At 37.2% G+C, this 13,144-nt stretch overlaps 1 pseudogene; it reads left to right on the top strand.

Moving 5' to 3' along the window:
- Window positions 1-1,499: 1,499 nt before the first annotated feature.
- Window positions 1,500-2,923, top strand: LOC106009616 (coiled-coil domain-containing protein 25 pseudogene; annotated as a pseudogene).
- Window positions 2,924-13,144: the final 10,221 nt, after the last annotated feature.

Here is a 13,144-nt window from a genome sequence, read left to right as displayed (position 1 = left end):
GAGCGGTGGCACAGAAGGTGGCCCCAAAGCCCTTTCCTTTGGGCTGGAAGCAGCAGGAGGAATGGTGGCCGGGCAACGCTTTTTCTTTATAGAACATTAGTTGTGTTTATGTTAAAATGAGTAATGACTGGTTTGGTGCTCATAGTAGGCTGAATTTTGCCCTCGGATCCTGGGAATCCTTATGCTTAAGCCCTAATTCCTGGTACCTCAGAATGTGACTGCATTTGGAGATGGGCCCTTTGAAGAGGGAGTTAACGGAATTAAAGTTAAATGCCATCAAAATAGTGGGCCCTAACCCATTTGGCTGTATTTGCAGATAGGGCCTTTACCGGTAATTAACGTTAAATGAGATCATAAAGGTGCAGCCCAATCCCTGTGGCTGTATTTGGAGACAGGGATTCTGAAAGAGCTGTCTTCATTTAAACCACTACTCCTTTAATTAGTTCAAAGACATTCGCTTTGAGGAATAAACTGAGTCTTGATGAGCCTTTAGGGCAGGTGTTAAAAGTAGTTCAAGTCACAGATCCAGTGTGTTTCTATAAGAGATTTGACCTTGCAGGACCCAAAGCTGGGAGGAGAGTACAGTGCAGGTGGGGAGAGCATTGCAGCCCACCTGAGCAGCACTGAGAGCAGTGTCCTATGACCATGGGTACCAGAAAGCCCACCCACACCAGCTCAGAACACCGACACCTCTGAACAATCCTGCCTTTCAACAGCACAAGTAGGGTGGGGCTCTCCTGGTGCCCTGCCTGTCCTTTTGCAGTGCATGCACTTAAACAATTTTAGGCTGTGTTTTGGTAGTGAGAGAACCTTCTGAAAGGGTATTAACACTTTCTTCAGGGGGTCCAAAATCCTAAGCAACTGTCATCTTACCGTATTATATTGGGTGCTCTTAATGCATCTTGGAAAATAAGGCCCATTTTGAATTGGCATCTTTTAAAAATTGGAAACCAGCTTTTATGACAGTGCCTTGATTAAAAACTCAAAAAAGATAAAAACATATGCTATCATTTTTAAACACAGATGTCTCCCTCCAAAGAGACAGAGTCAATCACATGCTCACACACACACAAACACACGCACACACATGCACACACTTATGTAAATATTCCCTCAGACTCTGCCTTTGGATGCCCATTGAGGTGTTTAATCACTATCAACATTGAAAAATATTTTCTTATACAGCTGATCTTAATCTCTAGTGTGGGGGGTTATCTATTTATTCTTTTCAGTTCCCCAGTAAAAAGAGAAAACAGCTGGTCTCATTCCTTTTTATGTCAGTTTTTCACACACTGAGGGACTTAAAATGGTGAGCTAGGTCATGCCTGTTGATTAAAATAGCAGACTTGAATTCATATAACCTCAATTCTTTTAGCTCCCTACTCAGGGGAAAGAGAGAGTGGGGAATACCTGGTGCTTGACAGGATTTCATATATTGTCATAATCTTTTTTTCAAACAAATTTTGTCCTTGTAAGATTTGTCCTAATTCTTTAGCAAAATGTCTAAGGAAAAGTACAGAGGCCAGCCATCAAATTTCTCACGTTCATGATTTAAGAGCACTAATGAAAGTGAGAGAGTCAAGTCCCTCTGAGTCTTCTTGTGTTGTTCACGTTCTGTTAGATACATGTTAAACACATGTGACTGTCATAATTTCCAAATTGTTAGCTTTAGATTAAAAATAAGCAGGTTGAGGTTTTTGCCTTCTATGGATTAGCTTGGTCACATCAACCCTCCCACAGGTAATTATTATTAAACCTAAACAGAACACTAAACAACCACTAACTGAAGACACTATAGAGAAAACCCAAAAAAGTAGAAACTAGTGAGATTACATTTCACAGAGGAGCTGCAAAAACATGCGAATCTTAACATATTGTGGGTATTTGACTAAAACAAATCAAGTATTGTGGGAAGACAAAATTGCATCTATTTGAGGAGTCAGAGAATATAGTTTTGGATTATTAGAGCAGTTTGAATGTTTGGGGGGAATCTTGAAAGAAAAGGAAAGAAGGAGGAGGTGATCCTGAAATAAGTATGCAAAAGTTACCCACATTTTTGGCTAATTAAAAAGCAACAGACAGAGACTAAAATTACTGAGTGGGTTGTTGCATTGCTACCAACACAGAGAGGACAAGAATTTGTCAATTAATCAGCTGCTAGAATTTTTTTAATTTCTCCACCAACAAACAATAAAATCAGAATCCTTTTTATCTAGCATTTTTAATATCCAAAGATATTTAGAATATTGATAGTTATGAACCAATAAGGCAAAACTCAACCTTTACTCTCAAAAAAGTAAATAAATAAATGCCAATAAATGTTAGGAACACAAGAATCTTTTTGTGCATATCTTGTATTCTGCATAACTACTTTAAAGATGATGATACACAGTGCATTAACTACTGTTATTCTCTTATTATTTTCTTAGGAAAATTTGTTTTATTTTTTCATAAAATAATAAAGAACACATAGCATTCAAGGCTGCAAGATGAGCAGTGTTAATGTGGTGTGCACACAGTGGCTAAACCTGAAGAAGACAGCTGACATGGACATGGGGCAGATAGGCTTTCACAGGCAGAAGGATGTAAAAATTCTAACAGTGGAGAAGAAAGTGAATGAAATCCTGAACTGATTAGAAAAGATCAAACTGGAATGGTTCCCAGACCTAGCAGCAGAGAAAGAAGGCAGAGATCAAGAAGAGAGGAATGAGGAAAACGTCCAAATTCAGGAAATGAAAAGGAGAGAAAAAGAAGAAATGAAAAAGAAGAAGGAAATGGATGAGCTTAGGAGCTATTCATCATTACTGAAAGCTGAGAGTATGTCTTCAAATCAGGATGGCAATGATTCAGATGAATTCATGTGAAAGAAGAAAAAGACTTGAAAGATGCAAATATAGAGACCATTGCAGACTTTTTGATTTAATCTCTATTCTGAATTTTTAAAACAACAAAAATTCTGCCTTCATTCTACACAGATATTATTTGTTTTAAAAAATTGTTCCTTTTTTTGCTGACAGAAAAAAAACCACATTTTTGACAATAATATTATAGTAGTCAACTGAATAAAGTATGTATGTGTGCATTTATGTACATATTTGATTCATTTTTATATATTCCAATAAATACTTGTAGATTAAAATCTCTTTGCCCTCTTTATTAGTACTGTATATGTTTGGAAAACATAATGAATACATTCATCATGGGGAATTGGTACATAAACATATCAAACCTCAATCTTGTTTTATTTCCCTTTCCTATCCCCTCCCTATAATTCCCCATCCATCCCCTTCCCTCTTGTGTTAACCTTAATTGTCAACTTGATTGACTTGGGAGTGAATCAGGGAATAATTTCCTTTGGATGGATCTGTGTAGGTTATAGGGGTGTGGCCTTGGTTAGTATATCTGGTCCCTGGCTCCTTCCCCTCTGTCTCTGTTACTTGGCTATGATTCCCAGCCATCGCTAACTAAGTAGCTTTCCTCCACCACATTCTTCTGCCATGATGTTTCTGCCTTGAAGCCAGCTGACCATGGACTGAATCCTCTGAAACCATGAGTGAAAATAAACCTTCCTTCATTGAATTGTGTATGTTGGGTATTTGGCCCCAGTGATGAAAAGCTGACTAATATAGTATAATTTGTAATGTCCTATATCCAAATAAAAGTCATTACATGTGTATAAATAAAGGAAAACATAACTTGTGTGTGAAAATGTTAATCATTGGAAACTAGGCACCCCAGATACATCAAGGTACCCCAGATGTTACAATAAGCAGAAAAGTATTTCAAAATAGCTCTTATAAATACGTGTACATTTTTAAAGAGATGTGCATAATGGATAGATAAATACAGCATCACAGCACAGAAATATAAACTATGAAAAACAGCCAGATGGAAATTTTATACCTCAAAAGCACAATAATTAAAGTGAAAAATTCAGTGGAGAAGCTTAAAGGTTTAATATGACACAATAATCAAAGACTTTGAAGATAAACCAGTTGACAATATCTACCCAAAAGAACGAAAGGAGTTGAAAGATCAACAGGTCTTGTACAGATCATCAGAGATTTGCAGCACAGTGAGTCAACTGGAGTTCCAGAAAGCAAGGAAGAGGGAATGGGACAGAACAAGAGCAAAACAAATTAAGGAAATAATGGCCCAATTTTTCCCAATTTGCTGAAAAAATGGGGAGTAAAGAGGTGGTGATTCCCACGATAAGTGTGCAAAATTCACCCAGATTTTTGAGTAACCATCAATTTAAAGGTCAAATAAACTTATGAATAGCTAGCAATATAAATACAAAGAGAGCTGCACAAGATTTTCAAAAAGAAAATCTTGAGAGTAGCCAGAAAAAATATTTGATGCTTTTCTCTTAAATGGGAAAACAGTGTAAAATTAAGATGACTTCTCATTGGTCAGAGCTGAGAATGGGACAATCGGTGATATTTTTAACATACTAAGAGAAAAGGGGGAAATGACCCTGTAAAACCAGAGCTAGATATACAAGAAATGCTTCAAAACTGAAAGTGAAATAAAAATATTTTAAATAAATAAAACAGACCAAACAAAATCCAGAGTTCACTGCCAAAAGACATATATTCCAAGAGATGGTAAATGCAGATATTCAGGCTGAAAGAAATTGACTCAAGGGCAGGTGCTGTGAATGAAAAAGAATGCTTGTTACCATAAAGCACACATACATGGATGGGTATAAAATAAATATAATATACATGGTATATATAGGTACATATGTATCCATGTATAGCTATCTATCTCTATATATCTATATCTGCATGCTTATTTAAGAGAATGATTTGAAATAAAAATTATAATATTGTATCAAAATTTATAACATTTGTAAATATACATGGACTACATGATTGTAGTAACTAGAAATAATAGAACCCAATATTGTAGGTGAAGCATGAATGGAACCAGGCTGTTGCTCATTTCAAATATCTTATGTGAACTAGTTTGAGAACAGCTCTCTTACAAAAGTGTGAATTTTTGTAAGTCAAAGTATAATCCTCACAATAAAACATAAAAATAATGCTATGGGACATAGCTAAAAAGGCAATGGATGAATCAAAATAGAATACTATATTTTTTAACGGTCCCCAAAGCTCAAGAATGGAGTAGAACAAAAATCATTAGCATAATAGAAAGTCATCACACTAAATTCGATCATATATAGTCATAGTAAGTAGAAATACAATAAGCACATGTTACCTGGCTACATACTACAGTAAGAGGATGAGTACATATTGTCAGGCTGAATACTAGTCTAGAAGGGAGACACTCTAGGTATAAAGAACAGGCACATTGAAAGAAGAATGGAAGAAGATACCCCATGCTAAAATGGCTATATTTGGGTCTGACAAAATGAACTTGGAGACTAAGCTTTCTATTAGAGATGGATATGACCACTTCATAAACAGGCAGTGCACCAGGAAAAGATAGCAGTGTGAATTTCTTTCTGGTAACAACAAGTTCAAAATTTAAAAAAAACACACCTGAAAGCAGTAAGAGATTGAAAAAGTTAATAAACGAAATCAAATCAAGTAAAATCATCAATATTTTACTAGTCCTCTGATAGTAACTGACACAACAGGTAGGTCAAAAGCCAGTAAGGAAATAGACAAAACATAGGAAATCTGAATGGCACTACAAATCTCTTGACAGTAATAGAAAATTATCTCTCACAACTATAGAATATGTACTCTTCTTATGTACACATGAGAAGGTCACCAATATAAATATATGTTGGCTATAAAACAAATATCACTAAATTTGAAAGATTGAAATCATGGAAAATAGTTCTCTGACCTTAATGAAAATAAATTATGAATCACTAAATATTTAAAAATTAAACAATATTATTTTAACCCATGAGTTAAAGAAAGAAGCATAAGGCAAAGTGTAAAATATTTTCAATTACAATGGGTAAAATATATCAAAACGTGTTCAGTGAAATTCAAGTGTTATTTACAAGTAATTTTGGTTATTTTCTCCTTTAAATACTAATATTGGAAAGGTTGGAAGACCTTAGATAAATTATCACAATTTCCAATTGAAGAGGGAATGAGAATACAAGGAAATTGAAACTAAAATAAATAAAAGCAAGTAAATCAGATAGTAATAAAAATGGAAAATATACAGAGTGAAAATTAATAAAACAAAAAACTGGTAATATGAAAATAGTAATTAAAATTGATAAAGGCTTGGCAAAAACGATCAGATAAACAAAAGAAAAAACCTGAGTCCCCAATATTATGAATACATGAGACAATATCAGCACAGAATCTATGAAATTTAGAGGACAATAATGGTACATTATGAACAATGTTATACTAGTAAGTTTGATAATGGAAAAGTTCTTTGAAAAACACAACTCACCAGAAAAGACACAAAGTGAAATAAATTTAGGTACCCTTATGCCTAAGACAGAAATTGAATTTGGCATTAAAAAACTGATCTCACAAAGAAAACTCCAGGCATGATAACTTTACCAATGAAGTCTAGCAAATATTTAGTAGGAACAATACCAAAATTTTAAAAATTCTTTCAGATAATAAGGGAAGAGAAAATATTTGCAAACACATCTGAAGATACCAGTACAATCCTGACAGAGAAAACTTACAAGGATATTACCTGAAAATTATAGAGCAATATGCCTCATAAACATAGTGAAAAGCCCTTAACAAAGTATTAGCAAATCAAATGTAGTAATGTCTAAAAATTATAATACATTATGGCCAAGTAGTATTTATCCAACTGATTCAATATTCTTTTTACATTTAAAAATCGGTGGCATGCACCATAGTGGCAAAATAAAGGAGGAAGATCATATGTTGTATTGAATATGTATTGTTAATAACAATATTCACCATAGTGTACAATAGATCTCTTAAACTTGTTCCTCTTATCTAATTGGAATGTATCCTTTGACTGGCATCTCCCTTCTTTAACGTCCTAGTTGTCTTTTTGGATAGCAGAAGTCATAGCACAAAAAAAGGCATTGCTTGGTTAGAGAAAAGCTCCAAGTTCCACAGCTGCCAACAGTTTTGTGACAGTAATTATGGCCAGTTTGGAAGGTTTGGCAGCAGCACGGATAAGTGCTGAAAGCACAGATTCAGGGTGTACCTGCTGCCAAACTCCATGCTACATGTTCTTATTTTGGGGCTTCTTCTCAAGATTATATCCAAGCAGCAGGTATTTCTAGAAACCAGAGTGTAGATGTGTATGTGTGGTGGGGGTGTCATGGTTTAGATCTAGAAGACCCCTGAAAGTCTCATGTGTTCAGAGGTGGAGGTTTTAAGAGGTGATGGGAATCTGAGGGTACTGTACTCATCAGTGGATTAATCCACTGATGATTTTAAAGCTGAACCTGCTGTTAGGAGATAGGGCCTGGTCTGAGGAGATGTGTATCAGTAAGTGTGACCTGAAAGGGTGTATTCATTTTTAAAATTAACTTTATTGGTACACTTTTGATATGCATAATGATCACATTAATCATAGGGAATTTGTTCCTGTACATGATATACATGATCTATCTTGATTCTTCTTTTCTTCCTTATTCCCCTCCCCTTCCTCAACCCTTCTTCCCCTCCTTATTTATAAAAGCTTTGTTTCCACTTTTTTTCCTTCTATTCTCTCCCCCAGCCTCTGGCTTGTTTCCATTCCCATTTGAACATTTTCTTCCTACTTCCCAATATTTATCATCCACTTTGATCCTGAAAGGGCATATTTTTGTCACTGGCTCCTCCTCTTTCTTTGCTTCCTGGCTGCCATGGGTTGAGCAACTTTCCTTCACCGTGCCCTTCCACCATGCTTTTTCTGCCTTGGAGCCAGCCAACAGTGCATGGACTGAATCCTCTGAATCTGTGAGCCAAAATAAACCCCTCCTCCTTTAAGTTGTGGGTGATGGGTATTTTGTACCAGTGACAAGAAAGTGGCTAATACAGGAAAATTGGTACCAGAGAAGTGGGGTCTTTGCGGTCACTATAACCAATCATATTGTTTGCAGAAGAGTTTGAAAAGATTTGTAGATATATGCTTGAGGAAGTCTAAATACTATAAGCAAAACTTAGTCAGTTCTGGTTGGAGTTCAGCAGAATAGAATGCTGATAGGAAAGTGGACAGTAAGGGCCAGCCTCATGAGGTGTCAGGTGGGAAGAAGGACTCTATTGTGAAGTGAACTAGAGGCCATGTGTGTTATACTGTGTTAAAGAATTTGTCTACATTTTGTCCATGCTCTGACACTTTGTGTGAAGATAAATTTAAAAGTGGTGGTTAATTAATCTAGTAGAGGGCTTTTCAAGGCAGCCCAATGTTCAGGCCATGGCATTGTGTTGTGAGCAAGCTATTCCAGTAACATAGAATGAACACATTTGTGTCTTTCTACAAGGTCAGAATTTATTGACTAACAAGAACTACACTAATTTTGCCAACCTTACTAGGCCAAGTACCTAAGGTTTATTCAGTAGCCCGTGAACCTGGAAATCTCATTCCAGTTGTGTTTACTAAGATCTATAACCCACACAGAATTGCTAACAAAGGTTAACAGTGGCCACTGGATTTGCAGATGAAGATATGAAAGTCAAGCCATAGTATATGAAGCTGTAGAAGTTGCCAAGGTGGTCAGATAAGATTATAGGCCCAGGAGAGCTTCTCCCAGGAGGCCTGGGGCTTGCTCGTAACACAGAGTTGGTTGAAAGCCAGTGTCTTGCTGGCAACCAGTTCAAATGGGCTGTGTCAAGCAGGGAAATCAAGTTGAGCTGAAGCTGGAGGTCAGAGAGCTGGAGTTCTAGGGCTGTTGACATTGTGTTGTGTTCATCAGGTGATCTCATGAGATGCCAAGTCAATATTGTGCTGCCACACTTCAGTGTTGACTGTGCTTCCTTTTATATAACCCAGGTGAGGGGTGCATCATTTGTTGTTCTGGTGTGTCTGACAAGTTCATGAGCCTGGTTTTCTCTGATAGAACTTGGATACATCATCATGTGTCCATCTATCCCAGATTTAAATTGTTAAATTTACAGGTGGCAGTTTTTTATTAGGAAGATTAATTTGTTTATCAGATTATGATTTATGATTGTTCTGGGCAGCTGGGAAGTTTTAAAAATGAGTTTGCTCTGTCTAACATCTGGTGGTTATCTCTTTGTACAAACAAATTCTGAAGTCATTCTTCCTCAGAATTTGCACTGACCATGAAGCAGAGAGCTATTAAAATGGAGTCACTCAGGGCATAGCACAGCCTGAAAGTGACTACTTGATACAACATGGAGTGACTCACAGCAGGACACAGTCTGCTCTACACACTTGAGTACTTCTGAGTGTCTTTAGCCAGATTTACAATAAAATCAGAAGCAAAAAACAGAGCTAAGGGACATAAAAATTATGTACCTTTGCCAGAAAGGAAGTGCCTGTTAAGTTGTAGCCAAGGCTATTGTCACTGTTAAAAAAAATTAATGTCATTAAAAACAAGCCAAGTAATTTGCACCAGAAAAATAGGAAAGTTGCTGTGAAGGCATCTTGGGACACAGATAAGCCCTGGTTCAAGGGTATAAGAGAGTAGACTCCTTTGAAAAACTTTGGTTTGAGAAGAGAGCCACAGAGTGCGCTCTCATTCAGGGTTCCCTAGGGAAGTCTTTCTGAGTTCAGCCATTAGAGGCTCCACACTAAGAGGACTCTCAGCGATGGTCTCAGTGGACCACTCAAAGGCTCTGTAGCTATGGTCCAAGGGGGTCCAGCTACTGCTCAGGTTGTCAGCAGACCATGACATCATCATGTGCTGCTGGTTTAAAAGATATGCAGAATTCATGTGTCATACAAGGCTTCCACCAGATTTCAAAGAAGGCTTGGGTGGCCAGGCAGTGTCCCCCTGAGAGAGTGCTGTGTGAAGCTGTGAGCGTCCACTTGAAAGTGCAGTATGGACCCGATGTTCTCTCTTCCTCTCTCAGCCTCCTTCCTTGTTTCCCTGATGCTCGCCATGAAGGCTTCCACACGGCCATCACTTCCCCAAAGCCTTCCCTGCATTATTCCATGCTACCAGGACCTAAGTCAGGTAATTCTTGACTGTGCTCAGATCACTTCTGCCCTGCACTCATCACCAGTATTGAAACTGGACTTCAGTTATCAGTCTTCATCTCTACACTGATAATCTAATTCTCATTCCTCTATTATGATATATACCTTTACATAAATTGTAGTCTATAGTACTAAAAGGTATATGTAATTATGTTTAATAAGTATAAACCATAAATTTGTATTAAATATCTAGAAGTACATTTATGCATATATGTGTTTATCTACACAGTAAAACATGTTTACACAGAAACACATACACATATAGATTGAGAGAAAATGGAGAGAAAGGAGAGAGGTAATTCCACTAAGAACAATGAAACAATTCAGAATGAAATTCTATTCTTAAAGATTATGTTTCTAGAAATGATATTTAAATAATCTTGGCTTAAATTTTATCCTATTTATCATGAAGAAGAACAAGTATGAAGAAAGTTTTATGCCCCTTCAGATTTAAGATTATGTGAGTCTATGAAAATAAGCAACCAAGTGGAATCTAAGGCTTATCAATTGCCAAATGTTGTAAACAGAGATGTTCAAAAACAGAAAAAGAGGGATGCCAGCAGCCCACACCCTGCTGAACCATGCAGCATGGATGCTGCGCAGTATTTGAATCTGCACAGCAGAGGTGCCAGGGGGAACATAAAGGCCATGGTTATGAGCCCCAGAAGATAGAGCAGAAGTGAAAAACAGAGAGGGCCATTCTGAGGCTCCTAAATGAAAATAGAAGCCCACTGGGAAAGTGAAGAAAAACTCTTCAGTAAAAACACACTGGACCATTATGGTTGGTAAGTTGGTGGGATCAGAATCTCCCACAGAAACCCAGACTTGCATAGCGGGGAGGGCGGCTGGAACCTGCAGTGGAACCTTGCAGAGTTTAATCCTGCAGGGGATCAGGGACCTCAACTTGGATCTTGCAGCCAGAAATCAGCCTGAATCTCATTAGACTAAGCTTGTTAGCTGGCTTGCTGAGACTAATTGACATAGACCTGCACATTGCTGCCCACATTGCCTACCAGGACAGAAGAGACATATCCTAAGGAAGTCCTTTTTTGTTTGTTTGTTTTGTTTTATATATATATTTTCTTTTTCTCTCTTTCTAGCCCTTCTGGATCTACATTTCTCTCCTTCTTTGTTCCTGTTCCTGTCCCATTCTGATTTTTTTTTCTCTCTCTGTCCTGTTGGCTGTCATTTTTATAGGAAGGTGAATACAATTTCTAGCTACCCTATTGTTGTCAGTTTGTTCTGTACTTGTCTCTGTTCTTTCACTCTGTCTTCTCCTCCTGTCTTCAACAGATCCCCACAATTTGCATGATCTTCCTTGTCCTCTACCCTCACCTCTAACCTTTCCCTCTCTCTCTATCTCTCTATCCTTCCCTCCCCAACCCCCACTAAATCCTTATCCTGAAGGGTAAATTTGCTATATTGAAGGGTTTACAAACTACAAACATATTTTGGGCTGGCCCTAGATTTTGATGTAGCTCGCACAGTTAAAGTTGACAGATTAACTGCTACCAACCACAAATCAAATTGTCATTTTCTAAGCTGTGTTTGATGCTGATTGTGTCAATTGGGCTAAGGTGTTGTGATTGATCTAATTAGTTGTCCTCCCTGGTATACTAAAAGCAAGATTGCCTAAGAGTCATGAGAGACTCAAAGCCTAAAAAGTCTAGCTATACCTGGAAGATATCTCTGAGAAGCAATCACGCCATAGGTGCTCTAAACACCAGTAATAAAGATACTCAAAATAAGAAATATTGGATTATCAGCCCAGGAATTAAAGCAAAAACCCAGCAGCAACAATAGAATTAAAAATGAGAAGACACCTTGGCAGGACACAAACCCAGACTTCCAGCTCACCAAAGGCAAATTCTGGGGGAAATGAGGTGGAAAAATATGATAATCAACCACCTGGACACCCTGAACTGATAGCACAGGAAGTAACAAAACAGATGAATGAGGCTCTAGAAAAATTCAAAACAGAAATAATTTCCCAGATAACTACAGAGATGGTGAGCAGAGTGAAAGACATGATTAGAGGTTCTAGAACATAGACAGATAAAAATCTAGAAGAGCTCAGAACCATGGTGGAAGCCATGAATGCCCAGCATAAGAAAGAAATAGAAACCATGATCGCCCAACATAGGAAAGAAATGGAATACATGAAACAGATTCAAACAGATATCCAGGAGATTAAAAAATCCATTGAAAGCATTCCCAGCAGATTGAGTGAATGTGAAGATAGAATATCGGATAAAGAAGACAGGATTGCAGTTAGTGACCATGAAAACAGAGATTTCTTAAAAATATTAAGGGACCATGAGAAATCTATCTAGCAGCTGCTAGATGATGCAAAGAAAAATAACATAAGACTGATAGGAGTCCATGAAAAAACAGGAGAAAGTACAAATGACATAAAAAACTGAAGTAATAGAAATTGTCCCAGACAGGTAGAGAATTTGACATACAGATAAGTGAGGCATATAGAACTCCAGCTAGCCATAATCAAAAAGAAGCCACACCTGGACATATAATAGTCAAGATCCCAGAAATACAACAGAAGAACAAAATCCTACAAGCAGTTAGAGAAAAGAAACAAATCACATACAAAGGAAAGCCCATGAGAATCACAGCAGACTTCTCAACACAAATCCTCAAGTCAAGGTGAGCCTGGAGTGAAGTACTTCAAGCCCCAAAAGAAAATAACTTCCAACCTAGAATGTTGTATTCTACAAAATTATATTTCAAAATCGATAGGGAAATTAAATACTTCCATGACAAAGAACACCTGAGAAATTTCATGAACACCAAACCAGCACTCCAAACAATTGCAAACAATATCCTAGAAAAAGAAATGAAGGTCACAACTCCATGAGGCCCAACAGAGGGAAGCTACCAGGCAAGGCAAGAAACTAAAGTGAAAGGAGTAAAAATAAAAAAGCCTACAACAATAAAACGTCATGACAAGGATGAGTCAATATTTATCAATTATAATGATCAATGTTAATGGTCTCAATTCACCAATCAAAAGAAATAGACTGACAGAATGGATTAGGAAGCA

The sequence above is a fragment of the Heterocephalus glaber genome, unplaced genomic scaffold (genome assembly GCF_053883595.1).
Source record: "Heterocephalus glaber isolate CG9 unplaced genomic scaffold, H.glaber_assembly_v1.0 deba00000122, whole genome shotgun sequence".
NCBI classification, from domain to species: Eukaryota; Metazoa; Chordata; class Mammalia; order Rodentia; family Bathyergidae; genus Heterocephalus; species Heterocephalus glaber.
The sequence above is the reverse complement of the archived record's forward strand: the minus strand, read 5'-3'. Positions and strand labels throughout refer to the sequence as shown.